This window comes from Diceros bicornis, assembly GCF_020826845.1.
Source record: "Diceros bicornis minor isolate mBicDic1 chromosome 28 unlocalized genomic scaffold, mDicBic1.mat.cur SUPER_28_unloc_2, whole genome shotgun sequence".
NCBI lineage: Eukaryota > Metazoa > Chordata > Mammalia > Perissodactyla > Rhinocerotidae > Diceros > Diceros bicornis.
The window spans coordinates 274,321-284,480 of NW_026690892.1; positions in this window are offsets into that span (position 1 = coordinate 274,321).

The following is a 10,160-nucleotide window of genomic DNA, read 5'->3' on the forward strand; positions in this document are numbered from 1 at the left end:
TAAGCAAGTACAAGAAGAGGTTTTCTTCACGGTATATTTTCATTGAATGGATTTGGTAAAGCTTCTTTCCGAGGTGTGTTGAAATGTTGAAACTCTCAAAGGAAGGTGTTCCTAACAGCTACTGGCAGAGTAGGTTTAGCAGTAGTGTTTTCTCTTTAAATCAGGGAGGAAACGTGAGTGCAGGCAATGAAATGCAAAGATGAAAATGCAATTGACAATATGATCTGAAGAAGCTAAAAGCAAGTGTTTTCCTCCACATGGTACTTACATGGAATGGATATTATAGATAAGTTCTCCCAGCTGCAGTGAAAATTTTAAAAGCTCTCAGAAGATCATTCTTAAAGGATCCTGCAAGCTGAGTTCAACAAACGCTTTCTTGCTTTACTTTGGCGAGAGAGCTGAGTGAAGGCCATTAAATGCAATGAGGGAAAAGGCAATTTGCATGATGAACGTACACAGTTACACGAACGAGATTTTCACCAAACTTGTCTTTCATGTTATGGATGTTATAGATACTCTCTCCCAGCACTACTGAAATTTAAAACCCCTAAGATGAAGATGTTGCTTTCAGATATTGGCCACCTGTCTTAAGCAATATAATTCATCATGAGATGCTAGTGGGAACCTGACTAGAGTTTGAACTGCAGTCCATTAAAAGTCTCTTCTGAAGATGACCCTTAACAGCCACAAGCTGGAGTTTCTGTGAAGTGTCAACTTTCTTTGAGTTGATCATAACAATAATCTGCACCACCTGTAGTGATCGTTCGAAAGCTCTCCTAAGAAGATGCTCTGATGGTTACTAGCAAAGGTGATTGAGCAGGAGTGTTTTGTATTTCCATTGGGAAGGGAGGCTCAGTGCAGACAATGAACGACAAAGAGGAAAAGGCACTTTAAAATATGATCCTAAAAAGCTAAAAGGAAGAATTTTTCTCCACAAGATACATTCCTGAAATGGATGTTATAGATATTCGCTCCCCGCTGCAGTGAAAAGTTTAAAAGCTCTCAGAGGGAGAGCCTCCTTAAAGATACTTCCAAGCTGAGTTCAGCAAATATTTTTTACCTGACTTGGGAGAAAGAGCACGGATGAAGGTTATTTATTGCAACGTTGGAAAAGGCAATTTTCAGAATAGTCTTATACACATACACACAAAAGATTTTCTCCATACCTGAATTTCAATTGATGGATGTTATAGATACCCTTTGCCAGCTGTACTGACATTTGAAAACCACTCATATGAAGATGTTACTTACAGATATAGGCCACATGTGTTAAGCTATAATGTTTGTCATGATATGTTCATGAGAGCCTGAAAGTGGATTGAACTGTAGTGTATTAAATATCTCTCCTCAAGATGATCCTAAACAGCTACTATCAGGAGTTTTTCTGAAGATTCAACTTGAATGGAATGGATGTTAAATATAATCAGTAAAACCTTTAGTAATACTTTGAAAGCTCTCATACGAACCTGTCCTTACAGCTACTGGCAAAATTGGTTGAGCAGTGGTGTTTTGTCTCTATACAGTGAAGGAAACATCATTGCAGGCAATGAACAGCAAAGAGGAAAAGGCAATTTAACATATGATCCTAATATCTAAAAGGAGGACTTTTTTTGCACAGAGTATGTTCCCGGAATGGATGTTGGAGATATTCTCTCCCAGATGTAGTGAATTGTTTAATAGATCTCAGAGGAAAAACCTCCTCAGAGATACTTGCATACTGAGTTCCGCAAACATTTTCTTGCATGTCTTGGGAGAGAGATCCTGAGTGAAAGTCGTTAACTGCAAAGAGGGAAAAGGCAATTTGCAAGAAGATTCTATATAGATGCAAGGATGAGATTTTCTCCACACTTGACTTTCATTTTATGGATGTTATAGATACTCTCCTCTAGCTGCAGTGAAACTGAAAAACCTCTCATATGAAGATGTAACCTATGATATTGACCACTTGTGTTAATCAATAGTGTTCATCATAATATGCTACTCAGACCGCGAATGCAGATTGAACTGCAGTAATTAAAAGACTCTTCTCAAGATGATCCTAAACACCTACAAGCAGGAGTTGCTCTGAACAGTCAATTTTTATTGAATGGATGGTAATGATCATCTGCACCACCTGTAGTGATAGTTGGAAAGCTGTCATAGGACGTTGTTCCTAACAGCTACTTTCAAACTTGTTTGAGCAGTGGTGAGTTGTCTTTCAGTTGGGAAGGGAGCCTCAGTGCAGGCAATGAGCGGCAAAGAGGAAAAGGCACTTGAAAATATCCTAAAATGGTAACTTTAAGAGTTGCTCACCACAGAGTAGGTTCATGGAATGGATGTTAGAGTAATACTTGCCCCACGGCGGTGGAAAGTTTAAAAGCCCTCAGAGGCAGATCCTCCTGTAAAGTACTTGGAAGCAGAGGTCAGCAAGAACTTTCTTGCTTTACATGGGGAAGAATTCCTGATTGAAGGTAGTTAACTGCAATGTTGATAAAGGCAATTATCAGGATAGTCGTATACAGATAGAAGCAAGAAATTTTATACATACTAGACTTTCGTTTTATGGATGTTATAGATACACTCTCCCAGTGTTACTGTAATTTTAAATCCTCTCATATGAAGATGTTATTATCAGATACTGGCAAGCTGTGATAAGCAGTAATGGTCATCATGATATGCTAGTGAGACTCTGAATATAGATTGAACTGCAGTGTAGTTAAAGCCACTTAGGAACATGGTCATAAACGCTTACAAGAGGAGGTTTTCTTCATGGTGTCCTTTCATTGAATGGATGTGATACAGCTTCTTTCCGAGCTGTGGTGAAAAGTGGAAACTATCCTAAGAAGGTGTTCCCAACAGCCACTGGCAAAGTAGGTTTAGCAGGGGTGTTTTCTTTTATATCAGGAAGGAGGCCTGAGTGCATGCAATCAAGTGCAAAGATGAAAGGCACCTTACAATATGATCCTAAAAAGCTAAAAGGAAGTGTTTTCCTCCACAGAGAACTTACATGGAATGGATGTTACAGATATTCTCTTGCAGCTGCAGTGCAAGTTTACAAGCTCTCAAAGGAGGATCCTGCTTAAAGCTCCTTGCAAGCTGAGTACAGCAATTAGTTTCTTGCCTTACATAGGAGAGAGAGCTTGAGTGACGGTCGTTAACTACAATGATGGAAAAGGCAATTTGCAGGAGGATCCTATAGACATACCAGCCAGAGATTTTCTGCACACTTGACTTTCATTTTATGAATGTTACAGATACTCTCTCCCAGCTGTAGAGATAAGTTTAAAAGCCCTCCAAGGAAGAGTTGACTTACAGCTACAGGGTTGTTGGGTTCAGAACGGGTGTTCTTTCATTATATTTGAGGGAAAGCATGAGTGCAGGCCATGAAGATCAATGATTGAAAAGTTCACTCATCAAGATGATCCTCAACAATTAAATGAGTTTTTTTCCACCGTGTATGGTATTTCAATGGATGTTATAGATACTTTCTCCCAGCAGTAGTGAAAAGCTTAAAAGCTCTCATGGGAAGATCTTACTTACAGCTAATGGCAACCTTTGCTCAGTAAGAACATTCTCTCCTATACTGTGAGAGAGAGCCTGAGTAAATGTTGTGAGCTGCAATGTTTGAAAAAGTACTTTCCAGTGCAAATGCTAAATAGGTACAAGCAAGAGTTTTTATCCACACTGTGTTTTTCATAAATGGATATTATAGATATTCTCTTCCTTGTGTAGTGAAAAATTTAAGCCCTCTCATAGGAAGATATTCCCAACAGCTACTGGCAAACTGAAATCAACGATCACATTCTTTCATTCCATGTAAGAGAAAGCCTGAATGAAAGACGCCAACTGCAACCTTTGAAAAGGGACTTTTCAAGACGATCATAAACAGATTTAAAAAAGGAGTTTTTCTTCACACTGTACTTTCATTTGAATGGATGTTACAGATAATCTGTACCAGTTGTAGTGAAAAGTATAAAAAGTCTCATTAGAGTATGTTCCCTAGAGCTACTGGCAAGCTGAGTTCAGCAGAAATGCTCTTTCAATACATTAGATAGAAACCTGAGTGTAGACTATTAACAGGTTATGTGTGATATCAGTCGTGTGTCCTTTGTAAGATTACTCATATATTTATGTGTGAAATCACACCCATTGTTAAGAGTAACATCACATCAATAGTGACATCACTCCCACTGCTCTCTGAGATAAGTGACATGTAAATTGTGACATCACTCCCATTGTGTGAATGTGATATCACACCCAATGTTATGTGTGATGTGATACACTTGTTTATGGGTGACATCACAACCCTTTGTGTGTGCCAACATCCTCATTGCGTGTCACATCCCATCAATTGTGAGTGACATCAACCTTAATTGTCATATGATATCAAACCATTATTATGTGCAGTGTCACTCCCAGTATTATGTATGACATCACACCACTTGATTGTGACATCACTTTGATAGTGTGTTTGACATCACTCCAACAGTGTGTGACATCGCTCACATTTTGTATGTGATATCATTCCAATCGTTATGTGTGACATCACACCCATTTTGAGACATCACACACTTTGAGCAGGATAAAACTAGGTTAGCCTTTCACATCTCTCAAATTGTGTGATATCACTCCCGTTGTGTGAGGGCAGTCATATTGTTAACTTTGATATGACATCCAGAGTTTGTATGAAATCACTCCCAGGTTTCTGTGAAGTCTTTCACATTTTACTCTGACTTATATCCCTATCGTGTGTTTTATGTAACTCTCATTGTTATGTATGAATTCACACTCATTTTCCTTAGAGATACCACGCCAAATGTCCATGACAGCACCAGGTTGGTGTGTGCTTTCACACACTTTGTGTGTCTGACCTCACTCAATGTCTGTATGACATCACACCAATGGTGTATGTGTGATAGTGCTCACATTTGTGTGTGAAAACACACACATTGATATGTCTGACACCATTCACATTTTTGTGACATAATTCACATTTTTATGTATGACATCACACCTATTGAGTGTGTGTGACAACATTCACATATGTTGACATCACTCCAATTGTGTGTGACATCACTCGAATTTACCATATGAAATGGCTATTGTTAAGTGTCATGTCACTCCCAATATTCTGTGTGATGTCACATTAATTCTCGAGGACATCACTCTACTAGTGTTGTGACATCACTCCCATGGTGTTTCTGTGACTTCACTCATATATTTTGGGTGACATCTTTCTGTTATGTGTGATATCACGCGTGTTGTGTTGTATGACATCAGACCAATAGTGTGACATCACTCCCACATATGTGTGACATCAGTCACATGTCCTTTGTGATATTACTCACGTTTATGTGTGAACTCAGTCTCATTATGTGTGACATCACATCAATAGTGTGACATTACATCCGCTACGTGTGACATCAGTGACATGTTCCTAGTGACATAATTCACATTTTAAAGGGTGACATCACTCCCAATGTGTGCATGTGATATCACTCCCACTATTTTGCGTGGCGTGACCACATGCTTGGTGACATCACATCAATTGTTTGAGTGTGACAACATCCTCATTGTGTGTCACACCACAACATTTGTGTGTGACATTAACCTTAATTCCCGTATGATATATCAACCATTATTATGTGTGGTGTCACTCCCAGTATTATGTATGATATCACACCAATTGAGTGTGGCATCACTCTGATAGTGTTTGACATCCTTCCAATGGATTGTGACGTGGTTCACACTTTGTGTCTGACATCACTCCAATCGTTATGTGGGACATCACACCCATTTTGGGACATCACACAACATGAGTGTGCTAACAATAGGATAGACGGTCGCATCTCTCAAATTGTGTAATATCATGCCCATTGTGTATGATGGGAGTCATATTCTTAACTGTGATGTGACACCCACTGTTATGTATGACGTCACTTCCAGGTTTCCGTGAAATCGCTCACATTTTACTCTGACATATCGCACTGGTGTGTTTTGTGTAACTCTCATTGCTATGTGTGAATATTCACTCATTTTCCTTAGAGACACCACTCCCGTTGTCTGTGACATTGTCAGGTTGGTGTGAGCCTTCACACACATTGTGTGTCTGACATCACACCAATGGTGTACTTGTGACAGGGCTCACATTTGTGATTGAAAACATACCCAATGATATGTGTGACACCTTTTACCTTTTTTTGTGACATAATTCACATTTTTATGTATGACATCACACCTATTGTGTGTGACAACTTTCACATGTGTTGAAATCAAACCAATTGTGTGTGGGTTAGGGTTAGTGTTAGCATTAGGTTTAGAGTTTCGGTTAGGGTTAAGGTTAGGGATAGGGCTAGGGTTAGGGTTAGGGCTAGGGCTGGGTCTAAGGCTAGGGTTAGGTTTAGCATTAGGCTTATGGCTAGGGATAGGGTTAGGGTTATGGCTAGGGTTAGGTTTGCAGGTAGGGTTAGGTCTAGGGCTATGTTTAGGTTTAGGGCTAAGGCTAGGGTGAGGGCTAGGTTTAGGGTTATTGCCAGGGTTACGGATAGGTCTAGGGTGTGTTTTAGGGCTATGATTAGGGTTAGGTTTAGTGTTAAGTTTAGGGCTAGGTTTAGTGTTAGGTTTAGGGCTAGGGTTAGTGTTAGAGTTAGGGCTAGGGTGAGGGTGAGGTTTAGAGTTAGGATTACTGCTAAGGTTAGGCTTATGGCTTAGTTTATTGCTATGGTTAGGGTTAGTGTTAGGGTTAGGGTAAGTGTTATGGCTGGGGTTATGTCCAGGGCTAGGATTAGGATTAGGTTTAGTGTTAGGTTTAGGGCTAGGGCTACTGTTAGCTCTAGACTTAGAGTTAGGGCTAGTCTCGGGCTAGTGTTAGGTCTAGAGCTAAGTCTAGGCCTAGTGTTCTGGCTAGGGTTAGCCTTAAGTTTACAGTTATGGTTAGAGCTTTGTCTAGGTCTAGGTCTAGGGCTAGCATTAGGGCTATGGTTAGAGTTAGGTTGAGGGTTATGGTTAGGTTAAGTTTATGTTCAGGGTTAGTCCTAGTGTTGGTGTCAAGGTTAGGGTTCTTGTTAGTGTTCAGATTCAGGTTTGTGTTCGGGTAAGGGTTTGGGTTCGTGTTTGGGTTCTGGTTCGGTGAGGTTTAGGGTTAGGCTTATGGCTTAGAGTCAGTTTTAGGGTTAGAGTGAGGGTTAAAGTCAGGATTAGGATTAAGTCTGTGCTATGGTTAGGGTTAGGTTACAGATTAGGGTTAGGATTAGTGTTAGCTTTAAGGTTATGTTAGTGATAGCGCTAGGGCTAGGGTTAGGGTTAGGTTTATGGATAGGATTTGGGTTAGCGTTAGGATTAATACTCCATTTAGGGTTACGGTTACACATAGTGTTAGGTGTTGGTTTTGGGCTACAGTTCGGTTTAGTGTTAGTGTTATGGCTAGGGCTAGATTGAGCATTAGGGTTAGTGCCATGGTACAGGTTAGGGCTAGGCTTAGGGTTAGAGTTAGGTCTAGGTCTAGAGTTATGGTTAGGGCTATGGCTAGGATCATGGTTCGGTTTAGGGTCATGGTTTGTGTTAGTCTTAGTGGCAGGGGTACTGTTAGGTTTAGGGTTAACTGTTGGGCTATTGGTTGGGAATGGGAGAGATCGGTTTAGGGTCATGGTTAGGGTTAGGATTAGCATTAGTGTTGTGGCTACGGTTAGGGATAAGGTTAGGGTTAGGGCCAGGGTTCGGGTTAGGACTTGTGTTAGACTTAGGGCTAGGGATAGGTCTGTGGTTAGGGTTAGTGTTAGGGCTAGTGTAAGGGTCCGGTTTAGGGCTGGGTTAGAATTAGGTCTAGGACAAGTGTTAAGGTTAACGTTACACTTAATGTTAGGATTTGGCATAGGCCTAGGTTTAGGCTTAGGGTTGTTTTAGGCTTAAGATTGGGATTTGGGTAGCGGTTTTGGTTGGGGTTGGGAATAGGGTTACTGTTAGGGCTTGGGGTTGGGTTAAGAACTGAGTTCTGGTTAGTCTTAGGGCTAGGCTTAGGGTTAGGGCTAGGGTTAGGGTTAGGGTTACGCTTGGGGTAGGTTTAGTGTTTGGATGATGGTCAGGTGTATGGTTAACATTAGGATTAGGTTTTGGGAAAGGCTTAGGTTTAGGTCTAGGGTTTGAGCTAAGGTTAGGTTTAGGGTTAGAGTTCAGTTAGGTTTATGGCTATGGTTAGTGTTAGAGCTAGGTTTAGTGCTAGGATGCTGGTTAGGGCTAGGGCTGCGGCTGGCTTTAGGCTTATGGCTATGGCTAGGATTAGGGTTAGTGTTAGGGTTAATGTTGTGTGCATTAGAGTTTGGGTTATGGGTAGGGTCAGGGTTAACTTTAGGGTTATGCGTAAGGTTAGCTTTATATTTAGGGTAAGCGTGGGGAAGGCCCCATGGCTTAGCAGTTAAGTGCACGGGATCCGATGTTGGTGACCCAGCTTTGTATCCCAGGTGCACACCCACACCGCATTTCCGGCCATGCTGAGGCCGCGTCCCACATACAGCAACTAGAAGGATGTGCAGCTATAACATACAACTATCTACTGTGGCTTTGGGGGAAAAAATAGGGTAAGCGTTAAGGTGACGGGTAGGAGTAGTGGTAGAGTTAGGGGTAAGGTTAGAGTTGGGTTAGAGTTAGAGTTATGCTTGGGGTAGGGTTAGGGCTTGGGTTAGGGTTAATGTTAGTGTTAGCATTAAGGTTAAGGCTAGGGCTAGGGTTAGGACTATGGTTAGGGCTAGAGTTAGGCTTAGGGTTAGGGTTAGCATTAGTGTTAAGGCTAGTGTTAGGCATAGGGTTAAGGGTAGTGTTAAGGTTAGCACTAGGTCTAGGGATAAGGCTAGGGCTAGTGTTAGTTCTAGGGCTAGTTCTAGGGTTACTGTTAGGGTTACAGTATGGGTTAGGGCTAGGCTTAGGGTTAGGGTTAAGGCTATGTTTAGGATTAGGCTTAGGTTTAGAGCTAGATTTATATCCGTGGTTAGGGTTAGGGTTAGGACTAGGGCTTGTGTTGGGGTTAGGGCTAGGGCTATGATTAGGTCATGGTTAGCATTAGGGTTAGGGCTACTGTTGGGTTAGAGTTATGGTTAGGGTCAGGTCTACATCTAGGGTAGAAGTTAAGCTTATGGCTAGGGTTATGGTTAGTTTTATGGTTACAGTTACGGTTATGGTTACAGGTAGGCTCAGGTCTCTGTCTAGGGTTTGGCTTAGCCCTAGGTCTATGGCTAGGTTTAGGGTCAGGGTTAGGTTTAGGGTTAGTACTAGAGCTACGTTTAGGTTTACATTTAGGGGAAGGGTTAGAGTTACAGCTAGGTTTAGGGTAGGGTTAGAGTTAGGGCTAGGGTTAGGGTTTGTTCTATGGTTATGGTTAAGGTTATGGTTATTTTTAGTGCTAGATTTATGGGGAGGTCTAGCGTTAGGGTTACTATTATGACAAGGGTTAGGGTTAGGACTAGGTTTAGGTCTTGGATTAGCCTTAGGTTTAAGCTTAGGGTTTGAGTTAAGTTTATAGCTACAGTTAGTGTTAGGTCTAGAGTTAGTGCTACAGTTAAGATTAGGGCTAGGGCTGGTCTTCGGTTTAGGGTTAGGGTTAGGGCTAGGGTTCGGATTACAGTAGGGTTAGGGTTAGTTTTGGGCTAGGGTTAGGACTAGAGCTAGAGCTAAGGCTATCATTAGGGTTACGACTAAGTTAGGGATAGTGTTAGGGCTAGGGATATGCTTAGGATAAAGGCTAGGGTTAGGATTAATGTTATGGTTATGGTTAGGGATTGTTTAGGTTTTCAGTTAAGGGTAGGTGTAGGGGTAGGTGTAGGTTAAGGGTTAGGTTAGGTTTAGGGATAGTGTAGTGGTAAGAGTTGGGTTAGGGTTAGAGTTAGAGGAGTGGTAGGCTTAGGGGTAGGGTGAGGGTTGGGTTCGGGTTAACGTTACGATGAGTGTTAGGGCTGGTGGTAGCATGAGAGTTAGCGTTAGGGCTCGAGTTAGGCTTAGGGCTAGGATTATGCTGATGGCTAGGCTTCGGCCTAGCATTAGGAGTAGGGTTAAGAGTAGGGCTAGGATTAGGGTTATGGTTAGCATTATGGGTAGGGGCAATTTTAGGGCTATAGCTAGGGTTAGTGGTAGGTTAGGGTTACATTTAGAGTTAGGGTTTGGGTTATGTATAGACTTAGGGTTAGTGTCAGGTT